Here is a 23,977-nt window from a genome sequence, read left to right on the forward strand (position 1 = left end):
CAAGTTCTTCTCATTATGAACTTCCTCTTCCTTCTTTAGACGAGTTCTTCTCATTATGAACTTTTTCTGGCAATGTTAATCCATCGGGTGATGAATTAAAGCAAAAGGTTGAACAAATTCTTCTCATTATGAACTTCTTCTTCCTTCTTCAGATGAGTTCTTCTCATTATGAACTCTACCTGGCATGTTGATCCATTAAGTAATGGATTCAAATCTTTGCTAAAATCTTTGAAGTTCCTGTCAAATATTCAATATGGATAAAATGAATGAAAATGCACCTATTTTTGCAAATGCCTAAATATGATGCATGAATATTAAGTTCATCTTTATTTGATTTCAAAGTGGTGAACTCGGTCTTCCTTCACTTTGGTCAAAATGTCATTTCAAGCTGGCATTTCTGATTTGGAAGAGCCATCTTTGTGTCTTCATTGCTTTATTTGCATCAAAGTCTCAGAAGAAAATGTTTCATTTATGGAACTCTTGCCATAGTCAGAACTATAACCTTGATGCCTCATTTTGTCTTGGATAAAGCCAACTTTCTTTGCTTGGACTTGTGCAGAAATTCAATAAAGATTTCATCTTTAAAAAGAGAATCTATCATCTTTTAAGAGTATAGATGTAGATATGTCAAACTCTGCAGAGATTAATTAGGAGAATAGAGTCTGTTCTGATTTGACTCTTGAAACACATCACAAGAAGGATTTATCCTAATTCCTTTCATGTCTTCATATCTAATCAGATCTTGAATAAGGCAACTTGGACCATATCATGTCGAGATGTTTAACAACATCCTATCGTTCAACATTAGTTGGCTCCACTAGTTTCTTGTTGTTAAAATTTCTGCTTCCCTTCAATGGAAAGAAATATTCATCATGTCTCACTTCTGAACTTGGGGTTGAAGAAGACAAACTTCATATTGGATCCATAAATGGAAATACCATATGATTACAACATTGGTTCAGTACCAGAATAACTGGTTTGTAAAACATTTGACAACACATTCATCATCTCATGTGGTATCTGCTCAGATGTTTGTAAAGTATTTGACAAACATTCATCATTTCTTGTGACTTCTACACAGATTTCTGGTCAGTGAAGCTCTTTGCACAGTGTTCAAAGCTTTTTTATGATGTCACAAGACCTCTTGAAAATAAAACTTAGTGGGAATACAATTGGAATTCTGGTATGACCAAAAAATTGGTCCAATTCACAAGATATGCTAGTATCGAATTGAATAAGAGATACCAACTAATCTTGATATCATCTTGGGCAAGGGAAAGTGTAATACCGATCATGTTTTCTTCCATAATGAGTATTGTAAGAAATGAAAACACATCAGCTATAAGAGTGAAACGCCCATGATAAAACCAAAATAGATGAAAACTCCGTTCACCCTAGCTGGCAATGATAACACCAATAACAATGGGAGTAAGGGTAATGTAATCTGAGCCTCTTTATTCAATGTCATCAAGCAAACAACAACTGATGTGAAAAACAACTTCGTAACCTCAACATTATGGTTGAAACTAACTGTCAGGAATCTCAAAGAAATATTTTCAATCATCACCGACACACAAAATACAAAATTCAAAGCCTAGATTTTGAGGAATTGAACCCTGGATCGACTGGTTTGCCTGAGGACCATCTTTATTCATGCAACCATGATGTAGATTAACAAAGAACACGCTGTCATGTGATACATGGTTAAGAAGATTGGGTATTTCAAACCATACTTGCCGAGTAAATATTTGTTCAACAACAAGACCCTGATATAACTACCTGATGAACGAAGTAATTATGTATAGATAGCTTGACTGTCACTGTTTTACCCTTTTCATTCTTCATATCTTTCTGTATTATTGGAAATATTTTCTCAAATCAATGATCTTTAACACATGATGATATGGGCCTTCAACATGTCCTAACATTGCTGATACGAACGTTCAAAAAATGCATCAACAGTCCTAATTCTGATTGAAATGGGCTTTCAGCATGCCCCGATATTTGCTTCTTGTTAATCTGAGCCTTCAAAATGCCCCACATGGATCTGTCTGAAGGAACCTTTAAAATGGCCCAAAATTTGCTGATACAGATGATAAAAGTGTGCTCAACATTACTTCTTGTTGAGATGAGCCTCCAAGAATGCCCAAATATTCATATTGTTGTGAGCCTTCAAAATGCCCCAATATTATATTTCTGGTTGAAATGGGCCCTCAAGATGTCCCTCTAGATCTGTCTGATTCACTCTCAATGTCTGTTTGACTGAAATGTCATGATCCCCACGAGGTTCAATTTTGACAATGAACTGTTGTAGGTACTTGTAGCTTTATTCGTGCCCCAAATCTATTTATCTTGAATACTCTCATTCTGGTGTCACTAAACAGTAGTATTGTCAAGTAACTGGAGAAATTCTCTTCATATTGTCACAAACTTAAGAAGTACTCAATCATTCTGACACAAACGTCTGAGATATGTGTCTTCTGAATGAGGTGACCATTTTCTGTATCTGGAGGGATTTAGTCAGACAGAGCAGTATAAATAGCTTGGTAATTCATTCCAGGCTGACATAGTGAACCTTGTTTTCAATGAAGGCTATTTCTGGAATATACTTTTCTGTGGGAGAGAAACCAATTTATGTGAACAGTAATCTGATGCAATAACAAGACTACATATACAGTGGTACAGGCTTTTGAAAAATCTGCACCTATGCAACATGTTGATTCTGATAACTACTCATCTGATTATGAAGTGATCTTTCAAGATGATTTCAAAAATATTGATAGTTCTTCTGATACCGAGGAAATCCTGAATTCTGATTTTGATGAGGAGAATAAACTGTTATACTTGACGAAAATGGTGTACTCAGAGGCTGAGGCTTCAATAACCATGGAGAGATGTGGTCCAGATTCATCAATTGCAGAGTTGACAAATTTTATATGTGCTGCTCAAATGGCTAAGTCTGCTGACGCACTTCTTCCGGTAGAATATAGGAAACCATTATGCAATGACTCCAATTACAAGCAAAGGCGAAACTCGGCTGTGATTTTTGGAAAAGGAAGCAGCAGAGGAAGCTTTAAAAAGAAGCTTCTTAATGAAATCGATCATGCAGTTCATCTTCCAAATCCAATGATTGGTTTTGGGGTTTCTACTGAACCAGATCAGATAACTCAAATAATCACTTCCAGAAGATGCTATTGGGTCTCATTATTTCTACTATGAGAACATGAAACTTGCTCCAGTTGGTGTTTGGACCGAAATGTCACGGTACTCATACGATGCAGAGCCAAAATTTGTAGATTCAAAGTATTTTTGTGCTGCTGGAAAAGGGGCTACATTCATAATCTGCCAATTGAGAACATATTTCCTCTTATTCCACTTCTTCCACGCACCATACATGATTATTTTCCATTGAAAAAGAAATGGTGTCCTTCATGGGATCCAAGAACAAAGTTAAATTGTTTGCAAACATGTACATGAAGTGCCAAAATGACAGAAATGATTTGTAAGGTTCTTGAAGCATATGATGATGAACCACATTCGAGTATCCAGAAGTATGTTCTTGATGAGTGCCAAAAATGGAATCCGATATGGGTTGGAAGGAATAAATTTGCTCCACTTGAACATGATGAGGAGGAAATGCTTCTAGATTTCCCTAAAAACCATACACGAGGATCTGTATAGAGACATGCTCCATGGTGGTATCAATGTCATGTCTCTTTTCTCTGGGATCAGTGGTGTAGAGGTTTCCTTCTACCTGTCTTGGCATACCTTTGAAAATAGATGCGCAAGAACTGAATGGTGATCAGTTAGAGCAATTGATGAGTAGATTTGGCGGATTCGACCTGGTTTTCGGTGGCATTCATTGTAACAACCTTACTGGAAGAAATAAACATCATCGGGGTGAACTAGAAGATTTCTGTTGGTGCATTTTCTTGGAATGACTGCTACAGTGACTGTCTCTTTTGCTGTTTCAAGATATTCACTGCTATATCTCACTTTTCCCGAACCATGGAAGGGTTTAGTTGATGGTAAAACTGGTTATCTTTACTTTTGGAATCCTGTAACTAATGTTACCCAATATGAAAGACATACAAGTGTAGAATCTGTTCCAATGTCTTATTTAAGTTCAACAATCTTCTGAATGACATAATGGATGTAATCCTGACAAGGAAAATGATCTACATGGAAGAAGTAGCAATGATGTACCAAGACTTGAGAATAGTATCACAGTATAACCAGAGTGAAAGTGGTGACTTGTTCATTCCCATAATACACTTAATGGGACTTTTGACCCTGTGATTGGAGAATCTGCTAGAGACATGGATTGTTGGTTGGGGAAAATAATTAGTCTGGTCGCCTTTAACATGAGATAAGTGATAATATTTCTTGATGAATTGCTAATGATATCACATGAGAGCGTTACAAGTTCAATTCTCCAAACTTTCTGGCTTTTTGGACCACTTGCTTTCAAGAAAGTGCGATACTTCATCATCCTAGTCTCGTTTTTTTCTACAACAGAGGTAGAATAAACAACAACTTGCTTCAAAGACCTTCCTCATTTGAGACTGTCCTGTTTGAAAATGTTTTTCTCCTTTCTTTATCGAAGAATTTTGTAAAATGTTGCCTATCACAGGTTCACAATAAAATCAACTCATAAGCATGAATTCAAAGAATATCAAAAGAATCAACAATTCTTTAATGTTTGAGAATTATAGTTCTTTGACAAGTATCAAGATTTGATTTGGTTTCAGGATGGCTTTCCTATTTTCTATGGTTACATCTATTTAAGATGTCACTCATCTATTGCTCTTTATGAACTTTTTCACATGCCTCACTTTGAGGATTTGGTATTTTAACCGAATACGTACAAAATGACGCAACTATGATTGCCAATTACTAGACCTTCTAAAGTCCTTCCATTTCAATTCTCTGGAATTTTTCATTTATACTCATCTAATCAAAGTAGTGCGAAAATATCGGTCTAAAAATGAAATTTCTGAGTGCTTGTGTGAAGTTGACTATAACAGGTGTTTCGTAACTCCCTTAGTCCATTTGTTAACACATTTTCCATTTTGGCTAGCTGAATTCAACTTTATTGTATATAATAATATAATCACCTTTATCAGGTTAATTGAAACTTATCCATAAAGCCGGGGCGATTAACCAATTGCTATAGAGGGACAGTTTTATTGCATATAATAGTATAAATAGATTAGCTGAATATTATCCATAAAGCCGGGGTGATTAACCATTTGCTCTAGTGGGATAACTCAAGCTTTATTGTATATAATAATATAACATAGGTATCCAAATCCAATTTCTTAAGCTTGTTAAGAAGAACCTGTTATAGTCTAGGTGTTTTAGTGGAATTCAGAAAATCTCTTCGTTAGAGTTCAATTCCCAAGCAATTGACTTAAAATAGATTTACCTATTTGTAAAAATTATGTTCATCATCGAACGTCATCAATAGAAAAATATTCTAATCGGTTTTGTAATGTAATACACCAACGATGCCCCATGTTGTACGCTCCTATATATAAATACCAAGCCTTTTTGTAATTTCTTTCAATAGGAGTAGGCTATCTCATATTTGTAATAGGATAGTGTTTGGGTGTATTTCTTCTGAGGTAAGGTTAATGGTCCTTGTTTTTCTGGTTTTCAATCCTGATATTCTGTCAAAGATTATAACTCTAATCATGAAGAGATTTTTAATCCAGTTGATATTCAAAAAACTGCAATATTGCAAAATTGACTCAATGCTCATAACCTTAATAAGCAACACAAATTTATTTATTGTACAAAAGGTGGAGAAAGGAACAAAAAACAAGTTTAAATAGGATGCTGAAAATAAAAAAGTACTACAGTGGTAGATAATAACTTCCACTTGTTTATTTAACTTGCATCTATCATTCCTCGAATGTTGGGTGTCTACTTGGCTCAGGAATCTCATCCTTATTTGTCCCCCATTTCTTGTGTCAAGACTCCCTTGTCAACGAGCATCTCTATTTCTTTTAACAATGGCCAATAATTCCCTGTTGAATGCCCAGATACTCCCAAGTGAAAATTACAGAAGCTATTTTGATCATAGCAATGGGCATAAGGCTTTGGTGATATTTTCACCAATCTTGGTGTAATGTATTGACCTTTAACCAAATGAGGGTACAGATCTGAGATAGATTCTTGAAACACCTTCAGACTTTTACTCGCTAGAGAGATTATCACTTTTTTTGATCGTTCTGAACGAATAAATGCTCTCTTGTGATCGAGGGGTTTATGGAAGCTCATTTCAGCTATAACTGGGGTAGTATTAACCAGATTCCTTAAGTTGCCCCTTACTTTACTAGTTTTCAAAAAATATGATATAGGTATCTTAGGTGTCTTCTGGGTTATTTCTGCTCCATTCTTTCTTAGAACTATGGGCCATTCTCGAATTACATCCATGGAAGTCTTTTGATTCTCTTGCGCCCGATATTCTTTGCAGGATTTGGTCACATTAGTCTCTGTTGAAGCAACGATTTCTGGACATTGAACCTTCACCCCTTCTTTTACCTAATATTTTTGAATTGCTTGCTCTAAAGGATCTTGGAAATTTCCCTCAAGGTTACCAGGAACCTTATCTGAACAATTTGAAATTCTAGTCTGATTTATCCAAGGAACCTCCTTATAGGTCCAATTCTCATTTGGAGGTCACTGTGGTGGAACAAGTCGTGGAGTAGTTAATTGGCTAAGAGCATTTTTGAATGCAGTTTTTCACTCGAACAATGGAAGGGGGAAATTGAAAACCCTGCACATTCTTTTTCTTCTTGACCACTTTATAAGGTTTGGCACCATGTTTAACTGAATAAGTCCTCATTATATTAACCTCAGTTTCTTTCTCGACGTCAGTATTGTCAGAGCCACTTATCTTGCCATTCTTGATAGCTATTTCGATCATTTCTCCAATCATGACGATGTCAGAGAAATTATTAGTGGCAACCCCTATCATGTGATTAATATAGGGAAATTTTAATGTACTGATGAACAAAGTAGTGAACTCCCTTTCAGTCAATGGTGGATTCACTTAAGAAGCGACGTCACTCCATTGTTGTGAATATTGTTGAAAGCTTTCATTGCACTTTATATTCATGTTTTGCAACATCATTCGATCAGGGGCCATATCAACCATGTGCTTGTATTGATCCAAAAAGGCTTGAGCTAAGTCCCTCCAAGAACGTATTTGAGTACGTTTTAGCTGATTATACCATTTGGATGCAGACCCAGATAAACTGTCTTGGAAACAGTGGATCAACAATTTTTCATTCTCTACATAGCCAGTCATATGACGAAAGTACATAGTGATATGATATTCAGGGTATGTGGTCCCATTATACTTCTCAAAACCTGGAATTTTAAAATTTGGCGGGAGAACTAAGTCGGGGACCAAGTTCAGTTCTTTGGCGTCAAACTCATAAAATGACTCAACCATCTCTCTAGAAGTAATACAGAATTCATTTGGATTTAACCCAGAAGCAGTAAGACAGTCAGTGGGGAACGAAACTCCAGCCTGATATTGTTGGTTCTTAACAGTGAAGTGAACTGGTGATTGGATTTCCTGACGTACAGAGGTGTGCTCAGGAATGTGAACAGGTGTAATACCCAGAGGATTTGTGGAGTTTTCAACAAGACTCTTTCTAGCAGTCAAATGTTTCTCAATCATTTCTTTCATATTGTTCAGTAGATCGATCTAAGAATTAGCTTCGATTTGTGCCAACTTGCTCCTCAATTCTTCCTGCATCTCTTTTTGCTCTATCTCTAATTTGGATAGCCTATCTTTAGTTTCTTTAGACATTTTTCTTCTGTTGTGCTAAGCGTTCTTGCGACAAGGAAAAACCAAGATCACTTCGGTTGAAATCCTTATTTTAATGAATGAATGTTTTAATGTATTATGACATAAAAGTGCAAAGATGCCAAATGCAAATGCAAATGTAAAAACGTAAATGTAACAATAAAAATGCAAATTGTGTAATACAAAAGTAAACATAAAAGTATGAATGAAAATGCAAAGATGCAAAATGCAAATGCATGTATGAAAAGGTGTTACTCAAGAGTGATCATCTTAGAACAGATTTCATTGAACACAAAAGTTTTCGTGCATCAAACAAAACTTTTACATGTAGGGGACATATTTGATTCCTATCTAAAACTTTACATATATGGGATAACTTTCCCTCCTAACTTCTCTAAAGCCAAGTTAGTTTCTATTCATGCTCAAAAGTTGAGTTATCAGTCTGCTTTAATTCCTCGTAAAGTCAGGTTGGTTTATCAGTTTATGGGTCATATTGCTTGTCTAGACTGCAGCTTCTTCCATGACATTTTGGTGTTTCTTCATCTTCTGTATCACTTCTCGGAGTTGCTCATTTTCCCTTGTAAGAGAACCTTTCTGTCCAAGAAGTTCTTGGATTAGATCTTCATATATGTTGCAGTTCTTTTTCAATTTGGTAACCCCTGTTATCCACTCTTCTGGGGTATCTCCTATGCCAACATTTTGAAAATCTTGACTGATCTTTTGGAAATCTTCATGCATGGTTTCCACTTCTGTGCTCAATTTCTTGTTTTGGTCATTCAAGTCCTTCAAATAACATGCTTGAGCTTCATAAAAACCTCCTCTACTTTGAATGCCCTGACTGATACTCTTACCATAGACTGCTTTTGGTATCAATCTGGCAGGATCTTTGTGGAGTACTTTTGGTATTAATATAATAGGATCTCTGTGTGCATTGCTTGCTTCTATCCTCGGAGTTTCCTCAGGATGCCTTTCCTTGGCCGCATCATATTTTGTTTGATCATAAAACTTTTTGTCCATTTACGATTTCTTTCCAATTTGATGAACAGTCTTTCAAGTCAACACCTTTTGGTTATGCCATGATCATGTAATGCAAACGAAAGAAATCAATATAAACAAGTTAGAGCAAAAAAAATGTATGCAAAATAAAAATGGGAAGGGAAAAAATAAATTGGTTAGTACCAAGAAAGATTCTATCTATCAAGGTATATAATGTATCCTAACCTCATGCTTTCTAGTTCCATGCTTTGTTTGGAAAAATTAACCTAACTGCATGATTACTAGTTCGTATGCATTTATTCAGAGAGAAAAATAATAAATTAAAAGCTAAAGCTTATTTCTCCTTTGTGTACACTTACAGACAGAGGTTCAGTACTGTCTTAGATCAGGAGAATTTTTAGGGTTCATTATATGCAGGATTTTGGTTCTAAGGGTAAAGGTACTCGAACTGTCCTTGTTGATGCCCCCTTGGACTACCAACCCTCAATCCTAGTCCATCACAGACTTAAGCGGACTGAGTTCAATTCAAGGGGACACATTTCTTTATGCCTGACACGGAGAATAAATTCTCACGAAGACATAGAGCATATGAACCCCGAAAGCTACTTGCTAGGTCTGACACAGAGAATAAATTCTCACGAAGATGTCGCTTTCACTCCCACTTAAAAGGGACAAGCTTGATTAAAAAGCTTATGTTATGCAATGCATGTGTTTGTGTGTGAGGAGAAATGTTCAAACCTCTGACAGACAATAAATAATAAAATTTAATACTTGATAAATAAAATAAAACATTAATAAAATAATATAAATATTATGAAAATAATAAATATATATAAAAATTTTGAAAAGAAAGAATTAAAAATTAAATATATGAATTTTTAATTTTTAATTTTCTAATTGATAGAGACAATTAATAATTGGTTTTAAAGTTTGACCAGTCCCCAGCGGAGTCGCCAAGCTGTCGTAACCGGTTTTCGTCCGGGCACGAAATTTTTAACTTAGCGGGAAAAATAACACGAATAAATAAATGATTTTATTTTAAAAAATATTTTGGGAGTCGCCATTGACCTTTTGGGTCAGGCAGGTCAAATACCTAAAAACAATCTTTTAAAATAGTTTTGAATAAAACATATTTTAAAAGATAAAACTGATCTGGATATAACCAAAAAATTTTAATAAAAAGGATTCATGGTCGATTACGTTTAGGGGAGAATTAGCACCCCTATAACGCCCAAAATTTGGTACTCATTAATTATAATTTGTCTCTATTATTATAAATTTAAATATTCAAAAATATATTTAATCTATAATTATGTCATTTCAAATTTACTAGTATAATTATAAGGAAATTTATTAATTTTTATATAAATAAGATATTTATTTATTTAGAAATATCAGAAAATAATTCTAGGTGCTTTAAGACAGCTCTTTTCTTCGATATTAAAAAATAAATATAAATAAAATATTTCTTAAAAATGATATATTTTATAGGGTAAAAATATCAGAAAACGTACTTCTAAGTGCTTTAAGACAGTCATTTTCTTTAATATTATTAAAATAGGATTATTATTATTATTTTATATAAAAAATAATTCATATAAAGATTTTAAAAAAAAGAAAAATAAAATAAATAATTATTTATTATATATATATTTGTAATAATAATACTAATAATAATAATATATTACAAATAAACATATAAAATTAAATCAACAACTAAAATAAATGAAATTAAAACTATATAAAAATGATTAATAATTTAAAACTAATGACTAAATTAGAATATATTAAAAATAAATATCTAATTCGTAATTAATTATTTAAAATTTCAGTGGCTAAACATGTTATTCTACCCCTTTTATTAATTTAGTGACTAGATTAAAATTATATTAAATTCGTATATAAAATTAAAAGAAATTAAAACATGTTATTCGGGGTTTAAAATATTAATTAATAAAATTATGAGGGCTAAATCAGATATTTGACTAACATATATATATTTACTGTAAAGGACTAAAGTAGTATAAATTAAAATGGGAAAACCAAATTATAATAAATAAAAACATACTATAATGATCAAATTGCAAGTTTTTAAAGTTACAGTGGCTGCGGGAATAGTTTAGCCGTGCATGAAATTACACAAAGGCCCTCACCAAAACTACGTCGTTTTGGTGAGGGTATTTAAACCCTGTTATAGCCAGCCCTAAAGGCCATTTTCTCATTTGTTCTTTCTTCTTCTCTCTCTAAACTGAGAGAGTTTAACATTCTCTCTCGCCTCTCTCTTCAAATCCCTCATCGGAGGGATTAGAGTTCCGGCCAGCAACCGTGCTCCGGTGCCGACCACCACTGCCTCCGGTGGCCGGAAAAGAAAAAAGCCCCTCAAAAGATAGATCGATACTACCTAAAACCGATTTAGACCTCCGTTTCCTTTAAATAGTCCCGAATTTACGTAGATCTTAAAAAACTACCTTCAGTTTTTGATTTTTCGACGACGTTTAGAGTTATGCTCGGTGGTAAGTCTCTCGGTTTTTTTCTTTTCTCTCGGTTTGTATTTGCTCTCGGGTTTTTGCTTGCTTTCTATCTGTTGATTGTTGTATGCTTGCTGGGTTGCTGTCCTTCTATTTGTTGCTGCGTTGGTTGTTCTCTCCGTCTCCTCTGTTGCTCTCTGTTTTTTTCTTTTCGCAGGTATGGTGGCCATTTTTATAGGCCACCACGGTGATGGCTTTAGACTGGTTAAAGGAGTAAACTTTGGTGAGTCACCGAACTTGTGGTGACTCACGGAAGAATGGGACGCGTGGACGACTGGAATGACTCTTCTAGGGGCTTCGACGGGCGTCGTGGCAGCTGCTGAGGACGGCGGCGTTGTAGTTGAAGCACCTGGCAGTGGAAACGTCGGTAACGTCGGTTGGACCACCTGGCAGCAAAGGATAAAGCGGCTGCTCATCTTCCCAACGGCGGCTGGCAACTTGGGGAAACCCTAGAAGGGTTAGGGTTTCTCAACCGGGTTGGGTTTGCATTTCTTTGGGCTTCAGGATTTGTAAATGGGCCTGTAAAAATGTAATAATAATAAATTATTTATTTAATAATAATAATATAATATAATAATAATAATAAAACAAAATAATAATAATAAATAAAACTAATGAAATAAAAAAAACTAGTGTCTTCAATTACCATCTTGTTAAGTTTTGGAAATTTGTACATCTTTGACTCTGCCACACTATTTGACATTTTGTGTAGTTTATATTGGTCACTAATCCTAGGACTGGTGATCTTCGTGAAACAGTCAAGTATATTTATAACTTGTATGTTGAGTATTTTGCCAAGAACCCACTCTATACTCATGGAACTCCAATCAGGTAAACAAGCCCCCATTCTTTTCCAAGAATGTTTACATGCTTATCCTTTAAGGATTGTTCTATTGCTACATTCTTGTTGAATGCCGCATTATTTTACGTATGTGGTTCTCTGCTAACTCAAGTGTCTCACTATTTTGTTTTGTTGAATAAATAATAATGAATAATTGTACTTTCGAAGTTAATGTTTGTTTATACTACCATATGAGTAACAAGCGATTTATGACTTACTCTGTTTTGCGCCTGGAGCCCTTATCTTCAAGGGTTTCTATTTTGTGCTATGATGTCTTGGCTCGTAATTCTTCTTGATGTATTTGTTGTCTCTGATATTTGCATCCATAAAGGAGTAGGAAGATATGACTTTCAAGGATCTTCCAAATAAATGAAAAAACTTCAAAAAGTCCGATTATACATATATTAGGCACATGGTCGTATTTGAGCGCAAGTGACAAGTGACAAGTGACAAGTGACATTGTTGTTTAGGAACTTGCTTTGTTCATTCATGCTCCGGGGTTGATCCTACTAATTATTATGTAAATGAGCAGTTATATATATAATAAACTTGACTAAGATAATGAGCAGCCAATTAGGTAAAATTACATGTCAATGGTCCCTGAACTTTATGGGTAGCTCATTATTCAGATCACTGTAGTTCCATTTCTTGATCATTAAAACGAGAGGAACATCGGTAGTTGACTATGTTCTTTTATGTGAATGGTATTTTATTTTGGCTTGATACAAAATAAGTGCTCAAACTATACCATTTTTCCCAAATAGGTGTCTAAACTATTTTTTGACTTATCCAGGTTCCTAACGTTACAAATGTTACCCATTTAGGTGCTTGGGTTGTCAACGGTGTTAATTTTCGTCGTTAAGTGACACATGTCACAATATGGTAATTTTGAAAAAAAAATTTAAATATTAAAAATATTATGATATTTATAAAAAAACTCTAATTTTCCTTATATTATAAAATAGCCCCAAAATCCTAAAGCCTAACCTTAATCCGCCGTCGTCGCCCTTTCCGGCTACGACCACCGTCATTGACATAGTCCCTGCCATCCACTTACTCATACGTCATCGTAGTTTTCATCGATTGGTAGTCGGAATTGTGTGGGATCACAATTTTCATCCTAGGGTTTGCAGGTATAAAACTTTGATTCGTCACCGATTGGTCGTCGATCGGTCACGATTTCATGGGGGTTTTGGTCGCCAGGGGGAGGGGAGGTCGCATGGAGCTTCGTCGACGGCTGATAACTCTGTAAAAAGGCTATATTTAGGTATTTTCACTCAAGTTATTGATTGTCTAAAGGCCCATATAGATTCATTTAGATGCATTTAGGAACATGTAATTGCATTTGATGAATTTGTTTTGCCTTGACATCTTATTTTGTGAATGGTTCTATTTTATGGGAAATGTTTAGTTTGGATGTTGATGTATAGGTTTTAGAAGCAAGGGTGTGCAAAGGAACTTGCTGTGGCGAAGTGCAAATGAACGTGTCGTGGTATTTTTTGGTGCAGAAAATGACAAAAAAGGTTGAAGATATTTTCACACAAGGCCAGCTGTCCTTTTCACCACGTGTTCTCTGTTGTTAACTGTCTATGAGGGGCCCACTGCCAGCTTATGTACCACCTGTCTCATGTGGGAAGTATGACTTAGGGTACCATTAGAGTTTTGGCATAAAAACCTAAGTAAATTCCCTAGTATAAATAGAATATGACACCACAAAGAAAAAGGAGACTTTTCACAATCTTAAAATTTCTATTTGTGAGCTAAAGAGGCGGCTGAAAAGTTCTCTCTTTTTATTCCTTTATTTTTCCTCGTGGTGTTCATTAAACGAGCTTGAGGGAGTGGCGATCTTGGCATATGAGAGGAGCAACCAGCGCTAAGGCAGTTCATGGTGGCCGAGGAGCTCACAGCAATGCACGCTAGGAGTTTTCCTCCACCCTTCTGTGTTTCATTTCTATTTTTATTCGATGAGTTATATAGAACGAATTATTTTTATGGATGATTCGAATTTCACCATGAACTAAACCTTATTTGGTGGGGTTTATGATGGATGATTAATTGTTTTTCAATGAATGGTTGATGATTTTATGCTTATCATTTGTTTTGTTCATTGTTTCAAATTTCTTAAGGTTGTAGAAGGCATGAGAGTGATTATTTCTTGAGTATGATACTGATGCAGGGGGATCCGAGACAGATGATACTGAGCTGTCAGATTGCACCTTGATGGCGCTGAGATACCATGAATTGGCAGATCAGCGCAAAGGCGGGAATTGATTGTGCCATGTTCCTCATTGGGGTCGTTTTGAGTATGTTTCAGTCTTTTGGCCATAACTTTGGCTACAGGTGTCAGAATCGCGCATAAGACCCAATCCGTAAAGCTCTTTTCGACGCGCACGCTCTCCACATGAGATACGCTCCATGTGGCCTTTTTTTCAACCTCAAATTATATCGTTTTCCCCTCCGAATCACCATAATTAAATATTTTTTACTATTTATGGTAATATTTTGATTGTCAATTAGGAAGTCAATTTAAATTCGATTTAGGTCGGATTTTTTGGAGATTGCTTATTTTATTTCAAATTTCAATTTACAGTGATTTTCGGGATTTTGCTATTTTTGGCAAAATTTGAATAAAGACGATTTTTGGCTATAATAGTCCGGCTTGTGGACTGATTTTGGCATTGTTTGATTTAATAATATTTTATTAAACCATAGAGACTTTTTTCTCTAGATTTTTTTGGGTGAATTTTCTCTTGTGAATCATCTGTTGGAGCGCTTGCAGGATAATCACTATTCTGTCTGGCGTCAGTTGGTATCAGAGCTTCAACATCTTCCTGGGAAATTTCACCAGTTTCAATGGCTGGAAGTCGTGGTCTTCGTGAGCAGGTTCCGAATGAGGAAGCCCAACGCCGTGATCGCAACGTTCAGGATGTGATGATTGCGGATTTACAGAGGCAAGTCGTAGAATTAACCCAGCGCCTGGCGGCGCAGGATTTCGAGGATCGTGAGGCCTCTGATCACGATACCAATTCCGCTTTCGAAAACCCATATCATAATCGTGCTCTATTCCAGGAACACCGTGGTCGGGAAGAGCGTCATGGAGACCTCGGTTTTTGGGTCGATCTCCCTGAGTTTTCTGGTATGTTATAAGCTGAGGGATTCGTGGATTAGATTAATGAAGTAGAGCGTATTTTTGAATATAAGGAAGTCCCTGATCGTGTAAAAGTGAAATTGATCGCCATCAAACTCAAGGGCAGAACATCTGCGTGGTGGGAACAGTTGCGACGTTCACGAGAAAGACATGGCAAGGCCAAGATCATTGATTGGGAGAAGATGAAGAAGAAGATGAAGGGTCACTTCCTTCCCTTTAGCTACACGCAAACCTTGTTTCAGCGACTTCATGCATTGAGGCAGGGCGCACGATCAGTCGAAGATTACACGGAGGAGTTTTACCAATTGGTCGCCCAGAACGATTTATCTGAGACGGAGGAGCAAATGGTGGCGCGGTATTTGAGGGGTTTATGTCAGCCCTTACAAGATGTCCTCAGCCTTCATTCACTGTGGAGTGTTTCGGAAGCTTACCAGCGTGCACTTGTTGTTGAAAAATAGTAAAACAGGAGACCAGTGATCAGGAATGATCACAACAGTCGACCAGTTCGTCCTCAGGATTCCCGTCCTGCTCAACAGCCACCGCAGGGTAATTCTAACCCTACTATTAGATGTTTTTGTTGTGGTGAACAAGGGCATAGGGCGACTGATTGCAGGAAGCCTGCTAGTCAAAAGGGCAAAAATTTGTTGATTGAGGAAAACGCGGAAAACGAGACTGAGGAGATTGGCAAACCCGTGTATGATGATGATGAGACTGGTGATGTGCTGTATGGAGATGGTCATGAGACTCTGGTCGTTTGTAAGAGTCTACTTACTCCCAAGGGCGATTCAGGGGACGATTGGTTGAGAACCAATATTTTCCACACGACTTGCACAGTTGCAGATAAAGTCTTCAAAATGATCATTGACAGCGGCAGCTGTGAGAATGTAGTGTCCGAGGAGGTTGTCCAGAAATTACAGTTAAAGACGGACCGTCATCCTAAGCCATACAAGCTGTCATGGCTAAATAAAGGCAGTGAGGTAACAGTTGATAGACGATGCCTCGTGTCTTTTTCAATTGGTAGAAAATATTTTGATAATGCCTGGTGTGATGTTGTGTCTATGGATGCGTGTCATATATTGTTGGGTCGACCCTGGCAGTATGATCGCAGTGTCATTCATGATGGACGGAAGAATACATATTCCCTTAGCATCAAGGGAAAAAAGATTGTGTTGGCACCCCGGCGGGAAGGACACACTCCTACCCCAGTAACCCATAATACTACTCTTCTTTCTATGTCCAGGTTTTTAGATGAGATTGAGCATGGCAACGTGGTCTATGCCTTACTACCTTGCGAGAATAATGCAGTAGACGTGGATGCAGATTTACCAGTAGAAGTGCAGCGGCTGCTAGCAGAATTCTCTAACTTGATGCCAGAGGATCTTCCTCCTGGGCTACCACCTATGAGGGATAGTCAGCATCAAATTGACCTTGTTCCTGGGTCAAATTTGCCAAATCGAGCAGCATATCGCCTCAGTCCCAAAGAGGCTGAAGAGTTGCAGCGACAGGTTGAAGAGTTGTTGGAAAGGGGCTATATCCGAGAGAGTATGAGCCCATGTGCAGTCCCTGCTCTGCTAGTGCCAAAGAAAGATGGTTCTTGTCGTATGTGTGTTGACAGCCGAGCGATCAATAGAATTACAGTTAAGTACCGGTTTCTAATTCCACGTCTAGATGATATGTTGGATCAACTATCTGGTTCTAAGGTCTTCTCAAAAATTGACCTTAAGAGTGATTACCACCAAATCAGAATAAGACCTGGAGATGAGTGGAAGACGACATTTAAAACGCCACAATGGTTGTATGAGTGGATGATCATGCCTTTCGGGCTATCCAATGCGCCCAGTACGTTCATGAGATTTATGCATCAGGTCTTGCGGCCTTTTATGGGGAAATTTATTGTAGTTTACTTCGATGATATCCTCGTTTATAGTCTGACATGGACTTCACACTTCGATCACCTCCGTGCTGTTTTTGAGATGCTGAAAACAGAGTGCTTGTTTGTCAATCAAAAGAAGTGTTCTTTCTTCACTACTTCTGTGACTTTTCTTGGTTTTGTTGTGTCTACTGATGGTGTTCATGTAGATCAGTCAAAGGTAGATGCAGTCTTGGAGTGGCCCAGACCAAAGACCTTACATGACATCCGAAGTTTCCATGGCTTGGCGTCTTTTTACCGCCATTTCATTAGAAATTTCAGTACTCTGATCGCCCCTATCACAGAGTGCCTCAAGGGGCGTGATTTCCAGTGGTCCGAGGAGACAGAGGCTAGTTTTCAACTGGTCAAGCAGAAGATGACCGAGGCTCCAGTTTTGGCACTTCCAGATTTTGACAAAGTGTTCGAGGTAAATTGTGATGCATCTGGCATTGGCATTGGTGGTGTTCTGAGTCAGGCAGGTCATCCGGTTTCTTTTTTCAGTGAAAAACTATCGGGATCAAAGAAAAATTATTCCACTTATGATATGGAGTTCTATGCCATAGTTCAGTCCCTGAAGCATTGGCGTCACTACCTAGTATAGAAGGAGTTTATTCTGTTTACCGATCATAAGGCCTTGAAGTACATCAATGGACAACACAAGCTGAGTAGACGTCATGCCAAGTGGGTGGCATACTTGCAAGAATTCACTTTTACGCTGAGGCACCAAGCAGGGAGTTTGAACCGCGTCGCAGATAACCTGAGCCGTCGTACCTTACTTCTCACCACCATGAGTACTAAAGTTATAGTCTTTGAGACGTTCACAGATATGTATGCAGTTGATCCTTCCTTTGGAATGATATTTCAGGAGGTAACTGAGGGTCACCGTCATGATTTTGTTTTGCATAATTGGTATCTGTTTCGTGGATTACATTTGTGCATTCTAGATTGTTCATTGAGGCAGCAAATTATAAGTGAACTCCATAATGAGGGACACTTTGGCCGAGATAAGACCTTGGCCCTTATCTCTTCTGACTTTTATTGGCCCAAGTTGATTAGTGATGTGGCCCATTATGTGGACCGTTGTTATGTGTGCCAGCGATCTAAGGGAGTTCTCACCAATGCGGGCTTGTACACTCCCTTACCTGTTCCTGAAGCTCCTTGGTTCGATGTCAGCATGGATTTTGTACTAGGCTTAGCCCGCACCCAAAGGGCCTCGGATTCTATCTTTTTTGTGGTTGACAGGTTTTCCAAGATGGCTCATTTTGTAGCTTGCAGAAAGACTATGGATGCTGACCTGATTGCCCATCTCTATTTTAAGGAGATTGTGCATTTACATGGTGTTCCTCGATCCATCACTTCAGATCGTGATACTAAGTTCATCAGTCATTTCTGGAAGAGCCTGTGGGGGAAACTAGGAACGCAGTTGAATTTCAGTAGCGCCTACCACCCCAGACGGATGGCCAGACCGAGGTGGTGAACCGAAGTTTGGGAAACCTCTTGAGGTGTTTGGCAGGAAAGAAGCCGAAGCAGTGGGATTTGGCATTGCCTCAGGCAGAATTTGCCTACAACAGATCAAAAAATAGAACCACAGGTTTAAGCCCATTTGAGATTGTCTATGGTCAGAACCCATCCGGGGTGCTGGACTTAGCCCCTATTCCAAGTATAGGTCGTTTCAATCCTAAATCAGATGAGATGGAGAAGTATCTTCGGGGTATCCATGAGCATGTGAAACAAACCATTCAAGAGAGCAATACCAAGTACAAGACTCGGGTCGACAATCATCGTCGTCAGGTACTTTTTGATGTTGGTGATTTTGTTTGGGTTGTATTAACTCGTGATCGTTTTCCTGTTGGTGAGTATAATAAGCTTAAGGATCGGAAGATTGGACCTTGTGAGGTCATGCAGAAGATCAATAATAATGCTTACAGGTTGCGCCTTCCCAGCCACTTGAAGACTTTTGATGTTTTTAATGTGAAGCACCTGAGTCATTGTTTTGTGGATTCTGATGACAATACTCTGAACTCGAGGACGAGTTCTTTCCAACCCGGGGTGACTGATGCAGGGGGATCCGAGATAGATTATGCTGAGCTGTCAGATTGCACATTGATGGTGCTGAGATACCATGAATTGGCAGATCAGCGCAAAGGCGGGAATTGATTGTGACATGTTCCTCATTGGGGTCATTTTGAGTATGTTTCAGTCTTTTGGCTATAACTTTGGCTACAGGTGTCAGAATCGCGCATAAGAACCCAATCCGGAAAGCTATTTTCGACACTCACGCTCTTCACATGAGCTACGCTCAATATGACCTTTTTTTCAACCTCAAGTTCTTCCATTTTCCCCTCTGAATCACTAGAATTAGATATTTTTTACTATTTATGGTAATTTTTCGATTGTCAATTAGGAAGTCAATTTAAATCCGATTTAGGCCGGATTTTTTGGAGATTGCTTATTTTATTTCGAATTTCAATTTAGAGTGATTTTCAGGATTTTTCTATTTTTGGAAAAATTCGAATAAAGACGATTTCTTGCTATAACAGTCCGACTTGTGGACTGATTTTGGCATTGTTTGATTTGATAATATTTTATTAAACCCTAGAGACTTTTTTTCTCTGGATTTTTTGGGCGAATTTTCTCTTGTGAATCATCTGTTGGAGCGCTTGCAAGATAATCACTATTCTGTCTGGCGTTAGTTGGTATCAGAGCTTCAACATCTTCCTGGGAAATTTCACCAGTTTCAATGGCTGGAGGTCGTGGTCGTGGTCGTCTTGAGCAGGTTTCGAATGAGGAACCCCAACGCCGTGATCGCAACGTTCAGGATGTAATGATTGCGGATTTACAGAGGCAAGTCGTAGAATTAACCCAACGCCTGGCGGCACAGGATTTCGAGGATCGTGAGGCCTCTGATCACGATACCAATTCCACTTTCAAAAACCCATATCACAATCGTGCTCTATTCCGGGAACACCGTGGTCAGGAAGAGCGTCATGGAGGCCTCGGTTTTCGGGTCGATCTCTCTGAGTTTTTTGGTACGTTACAGGCCGAGGGATTCGTGGATTGGATTAATGAAGTAGAGCGTATTTTTGAATACAAGAAAGTCCCTGATCGTGTGAAAGTGAAACTGATCGCCATCAAACTCAAGGGCAGAACAACTGTGTGGTGGGAACAGTTGCGACGTTCAAGAGAAAGACAGGGCAAGGCCAAGATCATTGATTGGGAGAAGATGAAGGGTCACTTCCTTCCCTTCGGCTACACGCAAACCTTGTTTCAGCGACTTCATGCATTGAGGCAGGGCGCACGATCAGTCGATGATTACACGGAGGAGTTTTATCAATTGGTCACCCGAAACTATTTATCTGAGACGAAAGAGCAAATGGTGGCGCAGTATTTGGGGGGTTTACGCCAGCTCTTACAAGATGTCCTCAGCCTTCATTCACTGTGGAGTGTTTTGGAAGCTTACCAGCGTGCACTTGCTGTTGAAAAACAGTAAAATAGGAGACCAATGATCAGGAATGATCACAACAGTCGACCAGTTCATCCTCAGGATTCCCGTCCTGCTCAACAGCCACCGCAGGGTAATTCTAACCCTACTATTAGATGTTTTCATTGTGGTGAACAAAGGGCATAGGGCGACTGATTGCAGGAAGCCTGCTAGTCAAAAGGGCAAAAATTTGTTGATTGAGGAAAACGCGGAAGACGAGACTGAAGAGATTGGCGAACCAATGTATGACGATGATGAGACTGATGATGTGCTAGTCAAAATGATCATTGACAGCGGCAGTTGTGAGAATGTAGTGTCCGAGGAGGTTGTCCAGAAATTGCAGTTGAATACGGACCGTCATCCTAAGCCATACAAGCTGTCATGGCTAAATAAAGGCAGTGAGGTAACAGTTGATAGGCGATGCCTCGTGTCTTTTTCAATTGGTAGAAAATATTTTGATAATGCCTGGTGTAATGTTGTGTCTATGGATGCGTGTCATATATTGTTGGGTCGACCCTGGCAGTATGATCGCAGTTTCATTCATGATGGACGGAAGAATACATATTCCCTTAGCATCAAGGGAAAAAAGATTGTGTTGGCACCCCGGCGGGAAGGACTCACTCCTACCCCAGTAACCCATAATACTACTCTTCTTTCTATGTCCAGGTTTTTAGATGAGATTGAGCATGGCGACATGGTCTATGCCTTACTACCTTGTGAGAACAATGCAGTAGACGTGGATGCAGATTTACCAGTAGAAGTACAGTGGCTGCTAGCAGAATTCTCTAACTTGATGCCAGAGGATCTTCCTCCTGGGCTACCACCTATGAGGGATATTCAGCATCAAATTGACCTTGTTCCTGGGTCAAGTTTGCCAAATCGACCAGCATATCGCCTCAGTCCCAAAGAGGTTGAAGAGTTACAGCGACAGGTGGAAGAGTTGTTGGAGAGGGGCTATATCCGAGAGAGTATGAGCCCATGTGCAGTCCCTGCTCTGCTAGTGCCAAAGAAAGAAGGTTCTTGGCGTATGTGTGTTGACAGCCGATCGATCAACATAATTACAGTTAAGTATCGGTTTCCAATTCCCCGTCTAGATGATATGTTGGATCAATTATCTGGTTTTAAGGTCTTCTCAAAAATTGACCTTAAGAGTGATTACCACTAAATCAGAATAAGACCTGGAGATGAGTGGAAGACGGCGTTTAAAACGCCACAAGGGTTGTATGAGTGGATGGTCATGCCTTTCGGGCTATCTAGTGCGCCCAGTACGTTCATGAGATTTATGCATCAGGTCTTGTGGCCTTTTATGGGGAAATTTGATGTAGTTTACTTCGATGATATCCTCGTTTATAGTCCGACATGGACTTCACACTTCGATCACCTCCGTGCTGTTTTTGAGATGCTGAAAACGGAGTGCTTGTTTGTCAATCAAAAGAAGTGTTCTTTCTTCACTACATCTGTGACTTTTCTTGGTTTTGTTGTGTCTACTGATGGTATTCATGCATATCAGTCAAAGGTAGATGTAGTCTTGGAGTGGCCTAGACCAAAGACCTTACATGACATCCGAAGTTTCCATGGCTTGGCGTCTTTTTACCGCCGATTCATTAGAAATTTCAGTACTCTGATCGCCCCTATCACAGAGTGCCTCAAGGGGCGTGATTTCCAGTGGTCTGAGGAGACAGAGGCCAGTTTTCAACTGGTCAAGCAGAAGATGACCGAGGCTCCAGTTTTGGCACTTCCAGATTTTGACAAAGTGTTCGAGGTAAATTGTGATGCATCTGGCGTTGGCATTGGTGGAGTTCTGAGTCAGGCAGGTCGTCCGGTTGCTTTTTCACTGAAAAACTATCGGGATCAAAGAAAAATTATTCCACTTATGATCTGGAGTTCTATGCCATAGTTCAGTCCCTGAAGCATTAACGTCACTACCTAGTACATAAGGAGTTTATTCTGTTTACCCATCATGAGGCCTTGAAGTACATCAATGGACAACACAAGCTGAGTAGACGTCATGCCAAGTGGGTGACATACTTGCAAGAATTCACTTTTATGCTGAGGCACCAAGCAGGGAGTTTGAACCGCGTCGCAGATGCCCTGAGCCATCGTACCTTACTTCTCACCACCATGAGTACTAAAGTTGCAGGCTTTGAGACGTTCACAGATATGTATGCAGCTGATCCTTCCTTTGGAATGATATTTCAGGAGGTAACTGAGGGTCACTGTCATGATTTTGTTTTGCATAATGGGTATCTTTTTCGTGGATTACATTTGTGCATTCCAGATTGCTCATTGAGGCAGTAAATTATAAGTGAACTCCATAATGGGGGACACTTTGGCCGAGATAAGACCTTGGCCCTTATCTCTTCTGACTTTTATTGGCCCAAGTTGACTAGTGATGTGGCCCATTATGTAGACCATTGTTATGTGTGCCAGCGATCTAAGGGAGTTCTCACCAATGCGGGCTTGTACACTCCCTTACCTGTTCCTGAAGCTCCTTGGCTCGATGTCAGCATGGATTTTGTACTAGGCTTACCCCGCACCCAAAGGGCCTCGGATTCTATCTTTTTTGTGGTTGACAGGTTTTACAAGATGGCTCATTTTGTAGCTTGCAGAAATACTATGGATGCTGACCAGATTGCCCATCTTTATTTCAAGGAGATTGTGCGTTTAAATGGTGTTCCTCGATCCATCACTTCAGATCATGATACTAAGTTCATCAGTTATTTCTGGAAGAGCCTGTGGGGGAAACTGGGAACGCAGTTGAATTTCTGTAGCGCCTACCACCACCAGACGGATGGCCAGACCGAGGTGGTGAACCGAAGTTTGGGAAACCTCTTGAGGTGTTTGGCAGGAACGAAGCCGAAGCAGTGGGATTTGGCATTGCCTTAGGCAGAATTTGCCTACAACAGATCAAAAAACAGAACCACAGGTTTAAGCCCATTTGAGATTGTCTATGGTCAGAACCCATTCGGGGTGCTGGACTTAGCCCCTGTTCCACGTATAGGTCATTTTAGTCCTAAAGTAGATGAGATAGAAAAGTATCTTCGGGGTATCCATGAGCAGGTGAAACAAACCATTCATGAGAGCAATAGTAAGTACAAGACTCCGGTCGACAATCATCGTCGTCATGTACTTTTTGATGTTGGTGATTTTGTTTGGGCTGTATTAACATGTGATCGTTTTCCTGTTGGTGAGTATAATAAGCTTAAGGATCAGAAGATTGGACCTTGTGAGGTCGTGCAGAAGATCATT

At 38.7% G+C, this 23,977-nt stretch overlaps 1 pseudogene; it reads left to right on the forward strand.

The window, feature by feature from the left end:
* LOC120124998 overlaps nucleotides 1-23,977 on the forward strand; it is a 39,568-nt pseudogene that overhangs the window by 3,678 nt on the left and 11,913 nt on the right.

This window comes from Hibiscus syriacus, unplaced genomic scaffold (genome assembly GCF_006381635.1).
Source record: "Hibiscus syriacus cultivar Baekdansim isolate YM2019G1 unplaced genomic scaffold, ASM638163v2 tig00110429_pilon, whole genome shotgun sequence".
In the NCBI taxonomy this organism is placed as follows: Eukaryota; Viridiplantae; Streptophyta; class Magnoliopsida; order Malvales; family Malvaceae; genus Hibiscus; species Hibiscus syriacus.